Source organism: Meles meles, chromosome 3 (assembly GCF_922984935.1).
Source record: "Meles meles chromosome 3, mMelMel3.1 paternal haplotype, whole genome shotgun sequence".
NCBI lineage: Eukaryota > Metazoa > Chordata > Mammalia > Carnivora > Mustelidae > Meles > Meles meles.
Genome location: NC_060068.1, coordinates 145,085,428 through 145,106,708, shown reverse-complemented (window position 1 = coordinate 145,106,708; position 21,281 = coordinate 145,085,428).

Here is a 21,281-nt window from a genome sequence, read left to right as displayed (position 1 = left end):
GAGACCTGAGGAAATCTCTCTTCTTTTTCTCTCGCCTTATGGGTCAGCTTCTCTTGGCTAGTTCCTAAAACTGGGAATAGTTCCAGGGACAAGTTGCAGCTGAGGACGCAGAGAACAGAATTTAGAACAGAAATCAGGGACAGTTGGAAGACATAAGCTATGGGCAAACCCAGATCCTTGTGGATGGAAGTTGGCTGGACCTGGTGTCATTGGGCAATGACCATGGAAAGGAACAGACAAACAAGAAACATTACATGGCCTTAAAGATACAGAAAAAGTCTCAGAATCAAAAAAAAGATAAGGTGATTTTTATGAGTGCATCTGTGGGGAGTGGAAGATAAGCGTGGCTCTGGAGAAAGATATTCTAAATGTTTTCATTTTGTTACTAAAAGTAAATATGAAGTATGACATAATTTTTGAAATATCTGCTACTCCTTCATTAACTAGTTGTGTTCTTTTGCTCATTCATAAAGGACTGATTCATTAAAAGAATCCAAACATTCTTTTTTATCCTCCCAAATATCAATTTTATTATATACTGTCCAAATTAGAAAGTCCAGATGGTGTCACAGAATAGAGATCTTTTCACATTAAATATTTCTCCCCCATAGAACACTTTGTTTTCTCAGTCCACTGGAAGGGAGAAGAACAGATATAAATTTTGTCAAAAGAAAACAAAATATCTCCCTTAAAAGGGGTTAGAAATCTAGAAGGAAGATAGAGGGTTCTACAAACAGTGGATGTATAATTGATGTTATTAATGATGGAGTCAAAGTTAGAGATAATGGGAAAAAACAGGCAAATTGAATTAACTCTAATTCTGTAAACATGAACAGTCCATGAACATCCAAAATATGAATAGTCTATGAAGATGTTTATTAGTCCACTCACCTTCTGATCTACAGAGTACGCCCCACAGAGATCAAAACCAGCAACTTTCTGCTCATAAATTACTCTCTGGGAGTCAGCTGGGCAATTTTAGAAAGTTTTCAACTCCAAGGTCATTTGGGAGTTATTAATGTAAAAGCCAGTTTTTTAACTGGTACCCGGAGGAGCTCAAAAGAATTAAAATGGAAGCAATTTCTGCATTTGGAGAATCTGGCCAAGAGTTAAGATAAATAGGGGGTAAAACAGATCCTTTTGTGACTTGAGCAAGTCAAAAGCATGATCAAGATGTACATGCACATCTCCAGTGATTCTCAATCCCAGTGAATTGCAAGTGAGACACAAGACCCCTTATCTTGGGCAACTAGATTGCCCTGTGGTCTTTTAGCAACTTCCTTTGATACAAATTTTATTAATGAGAATCCAGCAGAGCAACTGCATTCCCATGTGGTCAGTCATTAAAGTATCACTATGTATCTTACATACATACAACATTTATAACTTTTTTAGTAGAGTACCTTATCATTATTAAAATAATCTGATTTGATCATGGAAACTTTCTTTTGGCTAAAAGATGCTATCCTTGGCATAATTTTTGTAAAAAATATAATAGTTATTTTTTAATGGAACAGTAATTTTCAATTATAGCAACAATGTACCAATTCACTTGAGGATCATTTGATGTAATGTTCTATCCATTTTGCCTCCATGTTTGTCACTTTCTGACACTTAAAGAAACAGGAAAATTCTGCAAAGCCTATGCAAAGCATAGCTTCAATCATTTGTTCAGGAAATCTATACAAGAAATTTACCATAACATTTTTCATTTAACCAATTTAATCTTTCTTAACACATTTCATACTATAACTTAAATAGTCACATAATATGCATTATTAGGTAATTATTCTCTTTAGCAACTCGGGTGTTGGATAATCAAAGGACAAATTCAGTAATGCAGTTGTTGCCTTAGAGAATGTTGCAGCATACCTAAAATGATACTACTAAGCTCAAGAACTTTTTAACAGCTAAAGTTAAAAAAAGAAGCTTTGGTTCCAATGTGCTGGGGTCCCAGCCAATACCCCAACCCCTCTGCTACTTTGGCGTATGTGGAAAATGGAAGTTGCATTTTGAACATAAAGAGACTCCACAGCAACATTATCATTGAACTGGAAAATACTTTAACTTTTACTGAATGACAGATTTCCTAAACAAAGTAAGGCTCTGCATCAGCGCACCTTTTTATTTAAAAACTTGCCATGGGACAAAATGCTGTTATCTCAAGTTCTGGGTCAATAAAAATGTGAAAATGCCTATTCAACATCTTTTAAAAAGCACCTAACGTAAGTCATTTTAAGAACTTTGGAGGTGAGTTACTTTTTTTCCCCCTCTTTAGATACTTTTTGTCAGAGGCTTGAACAATGGCATTGAAAATGTAATTATGAAGGTGGAAGAGACCCTGAGGGACATTCTAATCATATTCCTCCTCTTGAGCAGTCAGAACTCTTTACAAACTATCCTTGATACATAAGAACCAGTTGATCCTATGAAAAACAAAAACAAAAACAAAAAAAGCAGGACAAAAGCATCAGGCTGAAAATTTAGAGACTACAGCCTGGAAGACCTCTGGTTTACTCCAATATTTTTTTCCCAGCCTCAGTGGTTCATGATACAACTTCTCCATAACATGAAAATGTTATTATTAGCATGTTGGTAATGTTTCCATGAGATAATCACTGTCACTTGATATCACTGAAAATATTTATAGGCAATTTCACTCTTTCACTAGAGTCACCTCAGATCAGATTTTGGATAAGGTTTTTTCCCCTCTGGGTTTACAGAAGAAAATATTTTTACCTAAAATTTGCCATCCCTCCCTCCCCAAGGGCAATCTAGTGCATTCTAAACCAAAAAGCCTACTATAGTGGGTGATTTGCACATTGTATTATTTCCACAAAAGGATACATGGTCTCCAAACCTACACGCTGGTGCCATTGGGGCATACTTCCATTGGGTGGCAGTACATGTTCAGAACAGCCTAATACTGTTAGTATAACACATTACTTTTTTTTTTTTTTTAACACGGGTCTTAATTTTATTACTTTTGAAATGGAATTTTTATTTCATTTTCTTAAATTCTAATAACAATCTTTTCATATAGGCAATTCATTGCCCATTTAATTGATAAAAATCAGAATGAAACTATCAGATGTTTTTATACTTTAATTAATGATTGTAGATAATCAGTATTTCATTCACTGATACATATTATCAGTGATAATAGTTGTAAAAATATATAATGAATATCACATGATACATGTAATATACATTTATGTAACACATAATATGTCATATGTATTTTGTTCCCTGATATCTAGTTCAGTGCCTCATAAGTAGTAGACACTCAGGATATTTTCTTTAAATGGCTTCATGCTAATATAAAAATCTCAGATAAAATTATGAGTGTAGAAAAATGAGTATTTCTGCCTATTCAACCAACTGCCCAAGGTTTTAGCCAAAACTGATCATACTTGGTAATCTAGACCGTATTAAACTCAGTGATCAGTGTTATCTGGTGTTTAGAGAGGTGTGCAAAATCCTGTTTTTAACACAACACAGGTGGCAGCCCTTCAAGTTACCATCTCCCATTAAATCATGTACGTAGTTTACACCACTGATTTTCTATTTCTTACCCATTTGTATTCTAGATTAATTTTTTAAAAAATGAGGATTGGTAAGGTAAAGTAGCGAGTTATAATGCTCTTAAGGGGTTTTGATTCTTGTTCATCTCTTTTGACTGGTTGTTTTCATTAAAAATGCTTTTAAAACTAGTCTATTGAGCTAGGGTGCATCTTGGAAAGTATTTTTGGCTATAGACAAATACCATCTGTAATAAAGTAAACTTCAAATTATTTATAAGAAAAAAGGATTATTAGTACAAATCCAAAACAGAAAAAGATCCCAAAATTGATCGTTGGAGAAAACCAAGAAAAATATACAGGTTTTGTTGAAAACATAAATAACAAGTGGATTTTTTAACTAAATAAGTGTCATCTAAAATTGACCAAATCACAGTATTAGTTTTAAGGTAATCTGTTTCACTATATAATGCTTAAATGATTCTTAATGATTTTAATAGACAGAAAAACTGCATTCACTAAAAAGAAGCTGAATTGAAATAAACATGTATATTATTTTAACATACATACTCAAACTTCAAAAGTTTGAAGTTTGGGTTACTCCAGGCTCATGGGTAACCAGATGTTTTTACATATCACTTAATTTTAAATGTAAGATTCTGTTTGATTTTAATAGTTATAATCAAATGATTTTCAGAGGTTTGTTCCCATTATTTTTATTTTTAAATTTTTTATTTAAATTCAATTTAGTTAACATATAGTGTATTACTAGTTTCAGGGGTAGAATTTAGTGATTCATCAGTTGCATATATCACCCAAAGCTCATTATATCAAGTGACCTCCTTAATGCTCATCACCCAATTACCCCATTCCCCCTACCCACCTCCCTCCAACAACCCTATAATTGTTTGTTCCCTATAGTTAAGAGTCTCTTATGGTTTGCCTCCCTCTCTGTTTTTACCTTATTTTAGTTTTCCTTCCCTTCCCCATGGTCATCTGTTCTGTTTCTTAAATTCCACATATGAGTGAAATCATATGTTATTTTTCTTTCCCTTATTTCACTTAGCATAATAATCATTCCAGTTCCATCCGCCTCATTGCAAATGGCAAGATTTCATTCCATTCTTTTTGTGCCAGAACAACATTCATTCATATATATATATACATATATATATATTTAAATTGATGTATCTTTTTATATGTATCTTTTTAATCCATACTCTTCATTATCCATTCATTTGTTGATGGACATCTGGGTTCTTTCCATATTTTGGCTATTGTGGACATTGTTGCTATAGACAATGGGGTGCATTCACTATTTTTGTATCTTTTGGATAAATACCCGGTAGTACAACTCCTGGATCACAGGATAGTTCTATTTTCAACTTTTTGAGAAAACTCCATACTGTTTTCCAGAGGGGCTGCACCAGTTTGCATTCCTGCCAACGGTGTGAAAATGTTCCCCTTTCCCTGCATCCTCACCAACATCTGTTGTTTCCTGAGCTGTTAATTTTAGCCATTCTGATTGGTGTGAGGTGGTATCTCATTGTGGTTTTGATTTGTATTTCCCTGATGTCAAGTGATATTGAGCATTTTTTCATGTGTCCATTAGCCATTTGTATGTCTCCTTTGGAGAAATGTCTGTTCAGGTCTTCCGTCCATGTCTTGACTGGATTTTTGTTTGTTTGTTTGTTGTTGGGTGTTGAGTTTTATAAGTTCTTTTTTTAAGATTTTATTTATTTATTTGACAGATAGAGATCACAAGTAGGCAGAGAGGCAGGCAGAGAGAGAGGAGGGGGGAAGCAGGCTCCCCGCTGAGCGGAGAGCCCGATGTGGGGCTCGATCCCAGGACCCTGAGACCATGACCTGAGCCAAAGGCAGAGGCTTTAACCCACTGAGCCACCCAGATGCCCCAGAGTTTGATAAGTTCTTTATAGACTTTGGTTACTAGCACTTTATCTGATAAAAAGCCTCTTCCAATTTTGTCCCGTTAAGTACAAATCAAACCACAAAAAAAACTAGATAAGCAACATAGTCCTATTCTACTTATCATTTATATAAGCAGATTCAGCACCAAATGCAATGTAAAGAAAGATAAATTTTTATTTTTTTTGGCCATTGCTTTAGAAAACCAACCAATGATACTACATCTCAAAGCAGTATGACATAGAATCTATCAAAGAATACAACTTATCCATTGGCAATGGAACAAACAGTGTGTATTATTTTTGTATATTTATTTTTCACAAACAACAGAATCTATGCACTATAATAATGTTTAAGATAATTTTTAAAAATACGATTTTTGGTCAGATGATTGCTAAAAAGTAACACTAGGAAAACATATGGAGAGTCTGAGTGAGTTAAGACTTCAATCCCTTGAAGACCTGCCATGAAAGCAATCCTTCCCTGGGCATGAACTCAGCAAAATACCCGTTTGTATCAGTGCAATGTTATAGACAATCACACTTAAGTGGGGAAAGAATGAATCAAGCATAAATCACGATTATTGTGGTATTTAGTAGTTCTCTCTATTCACCTCTCTGCACGGAGATAATGAAAATGGGGTGTGGTTGAAAAAATGTGGAAAAATTTCAGTGTTTCACATTCCCCATTCTTGCCTTGGAGCACGTCTCAACCACAGTCCGCTGGGTGCTGCTGCTTGGGTAAAAGTGAAGAGCTGCAGGCAGCACCCATAAGAAGTTTTTGCTGACATGTGATGTCAAATATTTTTCAGTTGACTTAGTCTGAGATTAAGAATTTACATGTACATCAGCCAATGAGAACTTTAGAACTGTCAAACAAAGCTTCTTGCATGGTAATGCTTTTAAATCACCATCAGTGGAATAGGCATATAGCCACTGAATACTTAATGAGATGTACCAAGAAGTCATCCTTTATTGAGATGACTGTTAAGTGAGCTAGTCTCAGGGAGAGAGGTGTTAGTTCTGGATTAGAAATGAAGCTGCATTACAAAGCTGTAATCATCAAGACAGTACGGTACTGGTACAAAACCAGACACATAGATCAACAGAACAGAATAGAGCCCAGAAATAGACCCTTAACTGTATGGTCAACTAATCGATGGTCAACAAAGCAGGAAAGAATGTGCAATGGAAAAAAAGACGGTCTCTTCAACAAATGGTGTTGGGAAAATTGGACAGCCACATGCAGAAGAATGAAACTGGACCATTTTCTTACACCTCACACAAAAATAGCCTCAAAATGGATGAAAGACCTCAATGTGAGACAGGAATCCATCAAAATCCTTGAGGAGAACACAGACAGCAACCTCTTTGACCTCAGCTGCACCAACTTCTTCCTAGAAATCACCAAAGGCAAGGGAAGCAAGGGGCAAAAATGAACTATTGGGACTTCATCAAGATCAAAAGCTTCTGCACAGCAAAGGAAAGAGTCAACAAAACCAAAAGACAACAGAATGGGAGAAGATATTTGCAAATGACATATTAGATAAAGGTATCCAAATCTAGTACAAAATCTATAAAGAACTTATCAAACTCAACACCCAAAGAACAAATGATCCAATCAAGAAATGGGCAAAATGGGCGCCTGTGTGGCTCAGTTGTTAAGCATCTGCCTTTGGCTCAAATCAAGATCCCAGGGTCCTGGGATTGAGGTCCGCATCGGGCTCCCTGCTCGGCGGGAAGCCTGCTTCTCCCTCTCCCACTCCCCCTGCTTGTATTCTCTCTCTCACTGTGTCTCTCTCTGTCAAATAAATTTAAAATAAAATCTTAAAAAAAAAGAAATGGGCAGAAGACATGAATAGACATTTCTATAAATAAGACATCCAAATGGCCAATAGATGCATGAAAAAGTTCTCAACGTCACTTGGCATCAGGGAAATACAAATCAAAACCACAAAGAGATACCCCTCACACCAGTCAGAATGGCTAAAATGTTAACAAGTCAGGAAATGACAGGTGTTGGCAAGGATGTGGAGAAAGGAGAACCTTCCTAAACTGTTGGTGGGAATGCAAGCTGGTGCAGCCACTCTGAAAAACAGTATGAAGGTTCTTCAAAAAGTTGAAAATAGAGCTACCCTCCAACCCAGCAATTGCAATACTGGGTATTTACCCTAAATATATAAATGTAGTGATCTGAAGGGGCATGTGCACCCCAATGTTTATAGCAGCAATGTCCACAATAACCAAACTACAGAAGGAGTGCAGAAGTCCGTCAGCAGGTGAATGGATAAAGAAGAGGTGGTATATATAGACATATATATACATACACATACAATGGAATATTAGGCAGCCACTTAAAAAACCCCCAAATCTTGCCATTTGCAATGATACGGATGGAACTATAGGGTATTGTGCTAAGCAAAATAAGTCAATTAGAGAGAAACAATCACCATATGATCTCACTGATATGAGGAATTTGAGAAACAAGAGAAACAAGACAGGATCATAGCAGATTTGAGGGAAAAATGAAACAAGACAAAACCAGAGAGGGAAACCAACCATAAGAGATTCTTGATCTCAGGAAACAAATGGAGGGTTGCTGGAGTGGAGTGGGGTGGGAGGGATAAGATGGCTGGGTGATGGACACTGGTGAGGGTATGTGCTATGGTGTGTGCTGTGAATTGTATAAGACTGATGATTCACAGACCTCTACCCATGAAACAAATAATATATGTTAATTAAAAAGAAAAGAAAAGGGAAATTGAACTAAGGAAAAAGGGAAGTACAGAAAGGGAAAGCAATAAAAATAATTATTTTTTAAAAATTGTACATGCTTCACTACCATTTAAAAAACCACCCAGGGGCACCTGGGTGGCTCAGTGGGTTAAAGCCTCTGCCTTCGGCTCAGGTCATGATCCCACGGTCCTGGGATTGAGCCCCACATCGGGCTCTCTGCTCAGCAGGGAGCCTGCTTCCCTTCCTCTCTCTGCCTGCCTCTCTGTCTACTTGTAATCTCTGTCTGTCAAATAAATAAAATCTTTAAAAAAAAAAACCACCCCAAAATAAGTGGCATCTATGTTTCCATAGATATTGCTATACATAAAATACTATTTCTTTTGAGTTCTTTAATACCATCAGTCCCTCACTACATTTGCCATGCCTTATTATTTGTTTTGCATTAAATTGTTCTCACAGTTAAAGAAAAAAAAAAAAAGCTGCAATATCCACCTGTCTGTAATCAGTTTCTTCTTGTATTCTTTCTGTCCTCGTCCAAATGCCCTTTTCAAATTCTGGTCAAGTGTCTTGAATAGAAATATGAAGATGTCGGGTCTGATTGTAAAGTCTCACCTCTGACCAGGATGGAAACAGCTGGATTTACTTTTCCCCTGATAACTAAAACTCCAATGCTTGAAGGTGTCTTATGTCCATGGCTTCCCTCTACCCATGATGCTTTTTTCCTTATTTTTCATGTGGTTGGCTCCACCTCAAACCTTAGATCCTTGGATGCCATCTTCAGAGGAGCCTTCCCAAACTCCCTGTTTTGGATTGAATTGTATTTCCACCCACACAATTTCATGCGTGGAAGCCTTAACCCCAATATCACAGTTGGTGATAGGACCTGTAGAAAGGTAATTAAGGTTAAATGGTCATAAGGGTCCTAATCTGATAGGTCTTTATATGAAGAAGAAGAAGAGACACAAAAGTATGCTCCATGCCCCCACACCCTGTATGGGCTCAGAGGAAAGGTGGGGTAAGAATATAGCAAAACATCTCTCTTCTGTCTACAAGACAGAAGAGAGGTTTCACCAGGAACTAACCCTGAGGTTACCCTGATCTTAGACTTCAGCCTCCAGAACTGTGAGAAAATAAATTTTTGTTGCTCACGCCACCCAGTCCATGGTATGTTACTAGGACAACCCAAGTTTACTTAAATATTCTTCATCTACAGGAAGCAAGTAGCCCCCTCTCTATCATATCACTGTACTGATGCCTTTCATTGCATTTATTATAGTTAATAATGATAATTTTCATTTATTTACTTACATGTTTATTTTGTCTTCTCCACTAGAACACAAGCTCCATGAAAATCACTCTGGCTGTTTTGTAACTTCTCTGTAGGGGAAAAGAGAAGTAAAGAAATCAGGAGGCCACAGTAATATAGGAGAGAAAATGATGTCTTGGAATAGGGTGGCCATGGAATGGGGACATTGATGGATTGAGACCTGATCGGGAGGTATGAACCAACACAACTTGCAGATGGATATGATTTTGGAGGAAGCGGTGAAGAAAAGGAAAAAATCAAGGAAAACACCTAAGTTAGAGATTTGAGGACCTAGTCAATAGTAATTTCATTTTAAGAGATGTGAACTAATTAGAGATCATTTCTATTGTAGATTGACAACATTCATTCTTCTTATTCTAGCCTAACGCTTCTCAAAATTGAGTGTACATATGAATTACCTGTGAAACTCATAAGATGCAGATTCTGACTTAGTAAATCTGTATTCTCTATTATGTTCATTTGATCTATATGTCTATTCTTTCTCTAATATCATACTGTTTTCATTACTATAGCTTTATATTAAATCTTAAAATCAGGCAGCAAAGTTCCTTAGACTTCATTCTTTTGCAAAACTGCATGCTGACCTTGCTAATGTCACTTATTAGTTCTAATTTTTTTCAGAAATTCCTTAGATTTTCCACACAGTTAATGAAGTCATTTTTATATAAAGACTCTTTTTCTTTCTTTCCTACCTGTATGCCTTTATGGAAATCCTTGCCTTGTTTCCTATCTTAGAGGGAAAGCATTCATTCTTTATGATTTAATATGATGTTATCTATGGGTGTTTATAGATGCCATTTGTCAGACTATGGAAGTTTTATTATATTCCAGTGACTCTATCACTGCTGGTTGTTCAACTTAGTCAAATGTTTTCCTGCATCTATGGAGATGAATATATGATTTTTCTTATGAATATATAGAGATGGTAAATTACAAAGATTGATCATTTAATTAGAACCAACTTTATAAACCTGGGATAAACTCATCTCATCATTATATATATAGTACAATTTGGTTTACTAATATTTTGAAGATTTTTGTTTCTTTGTGCATGAGGAATATTGCTCTGTGGTTTTGATGTCAGAGTAGTGCTGACCTCACAAAATGTGATAGGAAGGGTTCCCTCTTTTATGTTCTAAAAGATTTTTTACAAAGTTGGTGTTATTTCTTCCTTAAATGTTTAGCAAAATATACCAATAAGAAAGTTTTTAAAATATGAATTCAATGTATTTAAGAGGTACAGAGCTATTCAAATTATCTATATTTTTTCTTGCAAGGGCTTGGGAATTTGTCTTTTTCATCTAAGGTTTCAAATCTATGTACATGAAGTAGAAATGGAGAAGATAAAAAATAGTCTCTTATTATCCTTTTAGTGTGGGTAATATCTATACCAATGACTTCTCTTTCATTCTTTATCTTCATAAATTATAATTTGTGTCTTCTGTAGCTAGAGCATTCCCCCCTTTCAGTACTTAAAAGACAGTACTCTATTGTCTTCTGATATGCATAATTACTGATAAGAAGTTCACTATTATTCTTATCTTGTTTGCCTATATGCAGTGAATTCTTTCATTCACTGAATTACCTTTAAGATGTTCTCTTTTATTTTTGGTTCGCAGCAGTTTGACTAAGATGTGTTTGGTTGTGTTTTTCTTTGTATGTATCCTCTGTGGGTTTTTTTGAGTTTCATGGAGCTGTGGTTTGTTGTCTTCATTAATCTGAGGAAATTTTTGCCATTAACTCTTCTAATATTTCTTCCTCCTCACTCTCTCTCAAATCTTCTTCTGGGATTCCATTTACACAAGTTAGCCCATTTGACGGTGAGCAAGAGCTCTTTTTTTTTTTTTTCTCTTTATGTTTCAATTCGGATAATTTCTATTGACTATGCTTGATTTTTTTTTCCCCCTGCTGTGTCTGGTCTGCTAACTAACCTGCCAAAGGACTTACTCAACTTTAATATCTGAATTAGTAATAGGACTTCCATTTAATTTTCTTAAAGTTTTCATCTCTTTGCTACAACTTCTTACATGTTGTATTTCATTTTATTCATCTTTTCCATAAGGCTTTTAACATGGTGATTACAATTACTTTAAAGTTTTTGGTAGTTCTAACATGTGAGTCATCTGTTCATCTGATTCTAATGACTACTTTCTCTCTTGACAATTGGTCAAGTTTTCTTTTTCTTGTTATTTAAATATGTCTCATAATTTTCTGTAGTTCTTTGAATATTTTGTGTAAAAACAAACAAAAAAAACAAAAATAAAACCCAGTAGAGACTAAGGTAAGTGGTACTTATAGTTGGAACAGGACATATCTCTTCTGAATCACTATTAGTATAGGGAGTTAAGTCAATTTACTCAATACTTGAACTGAGTTCGGGTTTTCCACTAATTGAGTTACTTTCAATGTACCACAGACTTCAAATTTCTCCATTAGTGGTCAGCTGCTATATTATACCTAATTCATGACCTGCAGTGTTGGAGGATTTTTCTTTTTCCATGTTCCTGATCAACCAATACCTTTCAGCAAGTCCTGTACACCTTCATTACACAGAGTGCTTCTTTTTAGGTAGTTGTCTCTCCCCAACTAGTAGATTACTACTGATGGTAACTTAGTACAAGGCTTATGGTGGGTAGGCATAGTTCTCTATTGTTCTTGTCCAGCCTCAATCTAGGCAAGCTCTGTACATCTGGATCACAGAAGAGGGACTTTCTCAGCATTTCTGCCCCTTCCCCCTATTGCAGTCTAGCAGTTCTTATGTAGCTGAGAGGTATTATGCAAGAGGAATTTATTAGTCTTTACCCAATGATACTAGATCTCTATTTTGTTTAAACACAGAATCCAGGGCATGAGAGTGTTTCCTTACTCTCCAACAGCAACAGAGGCCTTTTGCCTCTACCTCTTCCTCAGTGAGGACCAGAGACTCGGAGAGTAGAAGAATTTCCCACAACTGCCCTAGTGTCAGAAGCTTTTACTTCTACCCTTCCCTCAGAGGACTCACTCTTTTCCTGGCCTAGAGAGTGGCAGGATTTCCTGGCACTCCCCTGGCACTTGCAGCTTTTGCCTCATATAAGAGAAAGTTCTGGGGAGGAGGATGTAGTTTTATGTCTATGTATCACAGGGGACTTTTCTGTTCTACTGCCCTGCCCCAGTCTTTCTTATAAGAACAAGGTGGAGACCTGGCACAGAAAAGAGCTGGCAGGTAAGTGCAACTTCTCTGTGTCCTGGGCTCACAGGGCTCTAAATCAGGAGTTAAAAAACATTGAGGTCAGGCTTGCAGAACATACAGTCAGTTGCAACTAATGAACTCTGCCATTCTAGTAGAAAGAGAAGACATTGGAAGAGATTAGGCTGAGTGAAATAAATCAAGCAGAGAGAGTCAATTATCATACAGTTTCACTTATTTGTGGAGAATAAGGAATAACACAGAGGACATTGGGAGAAGGAGAGGAGAAGGGTGTTGGGGGAAATCGGAAGGGGAGATGAACCATGAGAGACTGTGGACTCTGAGAAACAAACTGAGGGTTTTGGAGGGGAGAAGGGTAGGGGGTTGTGTGAACCTGGTGGTGGGTATTAAGGAGGGCACTTATTGCATGGAGCACTGGGTGTGGTGCATAAACAATGAATCTTAGAACACTGGAAAAAAAATAAATTAAAGAAAAGAAATAAAAAAAAATTTAAAGAAAAAAAAAGAAAGAGAAGACACAGACAATAAGTAAACAATGAGGTGGCTGTGCTCCAAAAAATTATTTATAAATACTAAAATCTGAATTTCATATAATTTTCAGATATCACAAAATATTACTCTTTTGAGTGTTTCCCAGTGATTTAAAAATATAGAAAATAAGCAGAAAGCTGGATTTGGCTCATAGGCTAAGTTTTGTTGACCCCTGCTCTAAGCTGTCAAGTTAACTTGGAGACTGCCATTGAAAATTTGTTGAATTTTCAGCTATTTTCTTTTTTTTTTTTTTTTTTTTTTTATTTTAAAGATTTTTATTTATTTATTTGACAGAGAGCGAGAGATCACAAGTAGGCAGAGAGGCAGGCAGAGAGAGAGGAGGAAGCAGGCTCCCTGCGGAGCAGAGAGCCCGATGCGGGGCTCGATCCCAGGACCCTCAGTGAATTTTCAGCTATTTTCTTCTGACCCTCTTTTATGGTGGCTGTCTCTTCCTCCAACGTTCTGTCAAAGGTGAAATATTTCCTATCTCCATCTTTTACAGGGGGGCTTGTCACCCTTTGGAATTCAATCCACCTAGTTGCCTTACAATCTCACTCTCTGATAGGCTCAAGAAAAGTTGTGAGTTTATAGACAGTACAGATTGTTCTCATTGTTAGGGTGGGGTCAATGTTCTCTTGTATCTTGCTACATGCTGAGTGGAAACAGAACTTGAGTCATATATTTTTGCAAAACTTTCAGAATTAAGATATTTTAATCAAAATCAATTAAGATCATAAACTCTTTCCACTTAACTTTTCCCTCTGTCTTGGTCCACTAGGGCTGCTATAACAAACAAAATATTATTTACTCGGTGGCTTAAATGATAGGAATTTATTTTCTCCAAGTCTAGAGCTTGGAAATCCAAGATCAAGGTGTTGGCAGGTTTGGTTCCTCCTAACTCCTCTTTCCCTGGCTTATTGATGACCACTTTCTCATGTTCTACAGGGCCTTTCTTTTATGTATACACAAGTATCCCTGGTGTCTCTTCCTCTTCTTATAAGGACATCAGTCCTAATGGATTGGGACCCTACCCTTATGGCCTTATTTAATCTTAATTACCACTTCATAAACCTTAACTTCAAGTACAGTCATCACATTGGGAGTTAAGGCTTCAATATACAAATTTTGAAGAGACACAATTCAGTCCATGACACCTTCTGTCACACTTATCCTTATGTTGCATGGAGGTGCAGTGGTCCTGGGTATACTTGAGATCTAACTAAGGGGAACCCAACTTGAAGATATACTTAGTTTGGGTTTACTGGTATATATTTATGTAGTTAGTAATTACTTGTATGAGAGGACCATAAGGGAAGGTAGGGAAAAATAACACTAAATAAAATCAGAGAGGGAGACAAACCATAAGACTCTTAATCATAGGAAACAAACTAGGGTTTACTGCCTATGAGAGTTTCTGGAGGGGGTCTGGGGGATGGATTAACTAAGTGATCAACATTAAGAAAGGCACGTGAAGTAATAAGACTGATGAATCACTGAACTCTATCTCTGAAACCAGTTATATACTGTGTTAATTAGTTAAATTTAAATTTAAAAAATACAAAGTACATAAAAAGATTTTGTAAAAAAATAAAAATTTAAAAAATAATTACTTGTATGTAGTTAAATTATTTCTCCTTATCTTAGTATAGGAAGGGCTTCCAGGAATATTCCAACCACTTGACGTCATAGTAGGAAGGTCCACACCAAAGACTATGATAATATGAGTTTTTCATGTGAGTATTCTTTTAGGGTAAAAATATTTACATTGAACTAATAAATTTAAGTCTCTCATCTTACATGTTTATCCTCCTCTATTCACAGCTAGATCAATTTCATATACTTCCAATAGCAGTTGAAATATATGGACAATGGAGAAGGATCAAGAAGCTAGCCTGTGGAAAATTTTTCTAATCATTGTATATATAAAAAAGAGGATTTGGTTCTTATCAGTGCCTTAACAAAAGGGAAGTTCTTTTTTTAAGGAACACATTAAATAATAGAGTAGCTACAGTGATATATGTGTCATACTTTAAAAAATTTTGACAGAAATCATGTAAAATAAAATTTCCCAGAATTCCCATGTTTATAAGGCACAACTTATAGCAATGACACAAAAAGCAAGTATATATGGAACAGTTCATATCTAAAAGGAACTGTGACAGGTATTTTCTCAAATTTGACCATAGTCTTAAGTACTTGCACTGTACAACCAATAACAAGTTTTAAAGCTAAAAATAAATTCTCAGTAATAAAAAATAGTTATAATCAATTACACTTTAAAACAATTTTTACTAAATAATCATAGAATCACAGAATATGTGAGGAGGCATGGAATTTAGAAATCACTTCCTAGTCTTATTTTGAGATAAAGAAACTCAGAGGTTAAGTAATTTGACGTGGGTCATCCTGCTATTTAGTGACAGAGATATGTCTATCTTGGTGTTTTAAGAAGTCAATATTACTACCCTTCGATTATCTACTCAAATTTAGAACCCAGTTCGAAAGAGATAGAAGTCAGGCAGAAAAAGTATTAACTTTTTGAATGATGAGAATATTTGGGAGAAAAATATCTTGGGCAGAAGATCAAAGAGGCATGCTGATACTTCATTCCAAAATCGGGAATTTTACTCATCTAGTGATTAGTTGGGACACTTCAGACCTCCTTCTACAGGTAAAGGCCCCTATTAGCTCATGGCGAAAGGCTGATCATAAAACATGCTCTCCGCCAAGAGGATGACTCCAAACAGAAGAAAGCATTCAGTTGGCTATGCCTGATTCTTTCTTCTAAATTTACAAAATGGATTACAACCTTATTGCCTAGGGTAGGGATCTCTTCTATATCTCCCTCATTCACTACCCTATATCCATCACTTAACATATTGCCTAGTACATAATAGATTCTCAATAAATACATTGAATGAATGCATGGGTTATAATTTCTTAAATAATAATCTGCACACCAGATGATGAATCAACATGGTATGTAGCCTTAAGAAGTCCACATTCTCTTTGAGAAACCAGTATATAATCAAAGAAAGGTAAAATTGCTCCATCCTCTAACAAAATTCCTGAGTTTACTCTTCCATTTATTTACCAGTTGTGTAGCACATCATTTCTAGCTTAGAAATACTATGTTTAAAATAGATGCTTCTATTTTATTTCCCATATAAATAAATGTGTTTGCAAAGACTGGTGTGTGACGGTGTCCTGGGTGAAATCACAAGCTGTCATTTGACTTCTACTTACATTTGCTCCACCTGGGTCTGGTGATTTGCATATCTCTCTCTTCCTCATAAGCAGAAAGAATTTGGCTCAAACTAGGTCACCATAATGTTGATCATTATGTATCCACTGCTGTTCTACAGGAATATGCTTTAGGTAAAAGTAAAGTTACATAGTTACATGTTGATATTCTTTCTTAAAACTATAAAAAGCTACCAAAGCAGAGAAAATTTATGCCAGTCTTAAAAAGAAAAGACATAATCTTATTCTTAGCTATCATAAAGAAAAGCACATTAAATGAAACTTTTTGTTTGAAAATAAGGGTAGGGGCGCCTGGGTGGCTCAGTGGGTTAAGCCTCTGCCTTCGGCTCGGGTCATGATCTCGGGGTCCTGGGATCGAGCCCCGTATCGGGCTCTCGGCTTGGCAGGGAGCCTGCTTCCTCCCCTCTCTGGCTGCTGCTCTGCCTACTTGTAATCTCTCTCTCTCTCTGTAAAAAAGAAAAAAAAATGAAAATAAGGGTAGGATTCTGTATTTATCATCAAGCACTCTCTATTCCTTCCCTATAAAATATGCTGAAATTATCTGAGGCATTATCTCACACTTATTTTTTTTAACTCCATAAGCTGCTCTTTAAAAAAAAATTTAACTCTATTTGTGGTCTTAAGGGTTGGTAGGAGAGAAATATGGAGAAATGTACCTTTGCATACTTCAGAGAAAGCAACTTTAATTTTTCCCAGTAAATTTAAACTTCTCTACCAAAGCAGCTTACTTTGCTAGAAATGCAAACTTTAATATTTCAGTGAGCTTAAAACAGCCCTGAGATCTGAAAATCAGATTGTAACACAGTATTTGGGTTATTTTTTGTTTTTGTTTTTGTTTTTTTTTACCACCATGAAGCTGCAAGGGGAGGAACTTGATTGGAGTTATTTTGATGTACAGAGTTGAGTAGATAAATCCAGGTCCCTTTTGTATGGACTTCAGGGCTAATGGTACTACATCTTGTGTTTGGGGCCAACATGTATCATCAGAACATACACGCAACCCTCAGTGATGTTCCGTGTGAGTGAATGAGGACATTGGTTGGACCTCTGTCAGTAAACAGATGAGATCCAGAGACACATGGGGAGTTGCAGATATGGTTCAGTAGGAAGGTGACAGCTTTTACAGAGTTGCTTTTCTAACTCTAATCATGCTCTCAGGTTAATGTGGCCAAACACAGGACTCAGGAGTTTAACAAAATCAAGCGTTATCTCAGATTAGAGAAATGTCCCACCAGAAGAGATTCCAGTTATTCAGTGAGCAATGTTAAAATACCCAAATCATCTTCAAAATGATTCCCTATGTTAATATGGTATTTCTGAGAACTAAACCAAGCCAAAATAAATATTTTTGTTTAACCAAGCCACCTCCTCATTAGTTCAAAGCAATGATTCTTTGTTCTCTTAGCGGGAGGCATGCTATTTGATTACATGAATTTCTTCCATTTTTATGCCAAATATTGCATAGCATTCCTTTTTTAAAAATAAAATTTTACTCTGTTTCAGAATCATTTCTTGCTCATATTGGTATAACTGGAGATATATTAGATGACTGTATATGAGATTTGAGGTTTAAAAGATAATATCTCTAAAATAGCTTCTTTTTCATCTAATTTTAAAACATAACAGAAATTAAATGTTAAGTGTGTTACTCAAGTCCCAGACACAATATCAAATTCTGCTACTGAAGGAAGGTTCACATTTTGTAACATTAATTTAGTTCAGATACGTGTATTAAGTTCTAAGTGTGTACAAAGACCTAATATGGGTTTTTATTTTTTAAAGATGGATAGAGATTGATTTGGACAGTGGAGACCTTCAAACCAGATTGTTCCAAGGCTGTGGGTCCAAGATAATATAACTTCAACCTTCTAATTTAACTTTCATTCTATAGATATATAAATGTAATAGTCCTGCTTCTAATATGACTTCTGGCAAGAATAATGAGCATCCAGAATGGGTTTTCCATAAGATAAAGCTTTAAATGTGATCAGCACAAATGGCCGCCCATGTGATTTCAATCATTCCTAACATATTAAGAGTAAAGTCTATTATAGAGAACAAAGGCCAGGATTGTGTAGACTGGTCATGGTTTGCTAGCTGTTTAGACAACCTGAATGAAAAAAATAATGTCTGAATACAAAGGTAGCTGCATTTCCAATTCCTATTAAGAATCTGAAATTATAGTGAGCTTGATGGGGCTGCCTTCCACTGAGCATCCTATATCAGCATGGTCATGGCAAATTTTCTTCCTAGAGTTTCTACTTGGTTTTATTTTAAATGCTATTTGCATCTCAAGCTTACTATTTATGTTTACTATAGGCTGAATTATAATGTCAGACATGACCATTCAACCTTATAGATTTTTAATGCACAACTGTATTAGAAGCTAGTAAGTGATGGGAAAAATCCAATAAATATAATAAGTAAGTAACCATCTCATTTTCTAGAGATTTTCCAGGCATTAGGGTAAAATTTTTTTTCCTGCAAATTCATCTTCACTTTTCTTGTGTCCTGCTTGAAACTGTAGGTCACTCAGAGACAGTCTGGTTTAGACTCTTTTTATTTTTTTAAAGATTTTATTTATTTACTTGACAGAGAGAGAGATCACAAGTAGACAGAGAGACAGGCAGAGAGAGAGGGGAAGCAGGCTCCCCGCTGAGCAGAGAGCCCGATGCGGGACTCAATCCCAGAACCCTGAGATCATGACCCAAGCCGAAGGCAGAGGTGTAACCCACTGAGCCACCCAGGTGTCTCTGGTTTAGACTCTTGACTGATACTGCAATCTTCACAGTTTTCCTATAAAGCCAATAACAAATTTACAGGGTCAGTGCAGGCATATGGAGAAAGATACTAAAATTCTGTGTACTTTTCTTCCACATGACAGAACTACAAGATATCTTTTAAATATGACATGCACACAGATCTATCTGCCACATTATACAATTAAAATTCCCAGTCACACTTTACCTACCTCTACCCTATTTTGATTCTTTGTGTTTTGAAAATAGTCATTCTCCTCTCTTTTTTCATTCTCAAGTGAAAAGGTTGAAGAAGAAAACACTGGACTCACTGTAACTAAAGTTTAAAAAATTGAATAAATTACAGAGAAGAAAAAAGTGCCTTAGAGTTACCTGAGTTATTAGATTTTTGCTGTTTTGTGGTTGGAGACAACTGAAAATCCATCTAAACCTGACTTAAACATAAAAGGGAGATTATTTGTTCATAGACGAAAAATCCAGAGGAAATTCTGGCTTCAAGTACTATTTGAGGCAGGGACTCAAACATCATATCTGGGTCTTAGTTTCACTTTCTGTTTCTCAAATCCACCTCCTCAGGCAGCTTCACCCTCAAAGGAATAGGTTAATTATAGCAAACCTACACCTTGCATCATCTTGGCTTTAAATCCAGCAAATAAGGGCAAATATTTTGCCCAGAAATTTTAAGGAAAGTCTGATTTCATTGTAACTGTTCTCATATTCAATCCTAGTGGCCATGCTCTAATTTGCACAGGCTCCTGTCTTTTCTACCTCTGGGCTGGAAGAAGTCAGAGCACATGGGCTAGGGGAAAAGGAAGAGTCATTCTTTAAAAAGAATTTTATTTGGTTATCAAAAGAAGGACAAGTGGACACTGAGTGGAAAACACAACTGATGTCCACTATGTTACTCCTCCTCAAGTCCTAGATTGAAACCCACCCTTTTTGGTTAAACGTCTTTGAACATCCAGTCCTGAAAAACCATACAATAAACCCCCAAATATACTTTCTGTCTCTATTACTCCTTTGGTATGACTTCTGTATAGCCTGTGATATTGTGTACCTACCTATCATAAACTACTGTTTAAACTTTGCACTCGTAGCTTTCTATGTAGGTACTGGGCATAATGCCCAGCTTCATATTTTCATGGCCTATCTTTTCAGTTCAGACACTGGTGCAGCCATCACCTATGGCCAGTGTAACATGCAGGTACCTCATCCATCTCAGCTAAAAGGACTAACTCTCTCATTTTCTGTCCCAGTGCCCTTGTACAACTGTCACTTGGGATCCCTGCTGCAGAGAGCCACTCAGGCATTCTCAAGCATGAACAAACATGGAAGTAGAAGGAACCCTTGGCCAATGGTGGACAGTAACCAATGAAAAAATATTCCCTTTTGCCGTTTCCTGAGCCAAAATTTCCAAGGCACATTTTACATGAATTCTCAGTAAGTCCCAAGGAAATTCAGCCTCAATTGCCCACCGCCATAACTAGCTTGATCACAATCCTTGGACTGGTTTTTCCTCAATTCCTACTCTGACCTCTCAATACAACACTCCTGTTCCTTGGGATCAATTGTTCAAATAAACTACTTGTTCACAAGTCCTTACCCTAGCTTCTGCTCTTTAGGGGAAACTCAGGTAAAGACTAAAATTTCTTTGGAGGCAAGCTTAATGTCTCTAACACATGAAGTTGCCCAAGACATATTTATTGATATAATCTGAGTTAAAAAAAAAAAAGACTGATGAAGATGACTACCAATATGGAACAAATATGCTGGCAGTAAATTTATTTGAGGGCACAGTTTTGAGTAAAGAGATGACTCTTAAAGTGCTAATGTGGAAAGTTAGGTCCAGTGGTCAAAGTAAAAGAATTTCAAGTTAGCCAAACTTTGGAACCTTAAGTGGGTCACATCCCTGACACTATATATCCTTTTGGTCATTTTTTATTTCAGATACCCAATTGCTTCATTATTCCATTATCAGTGATTTTGTAAGTGAATTCAAACTTCTACTTTTTCAGGGCAATAAATATTTTT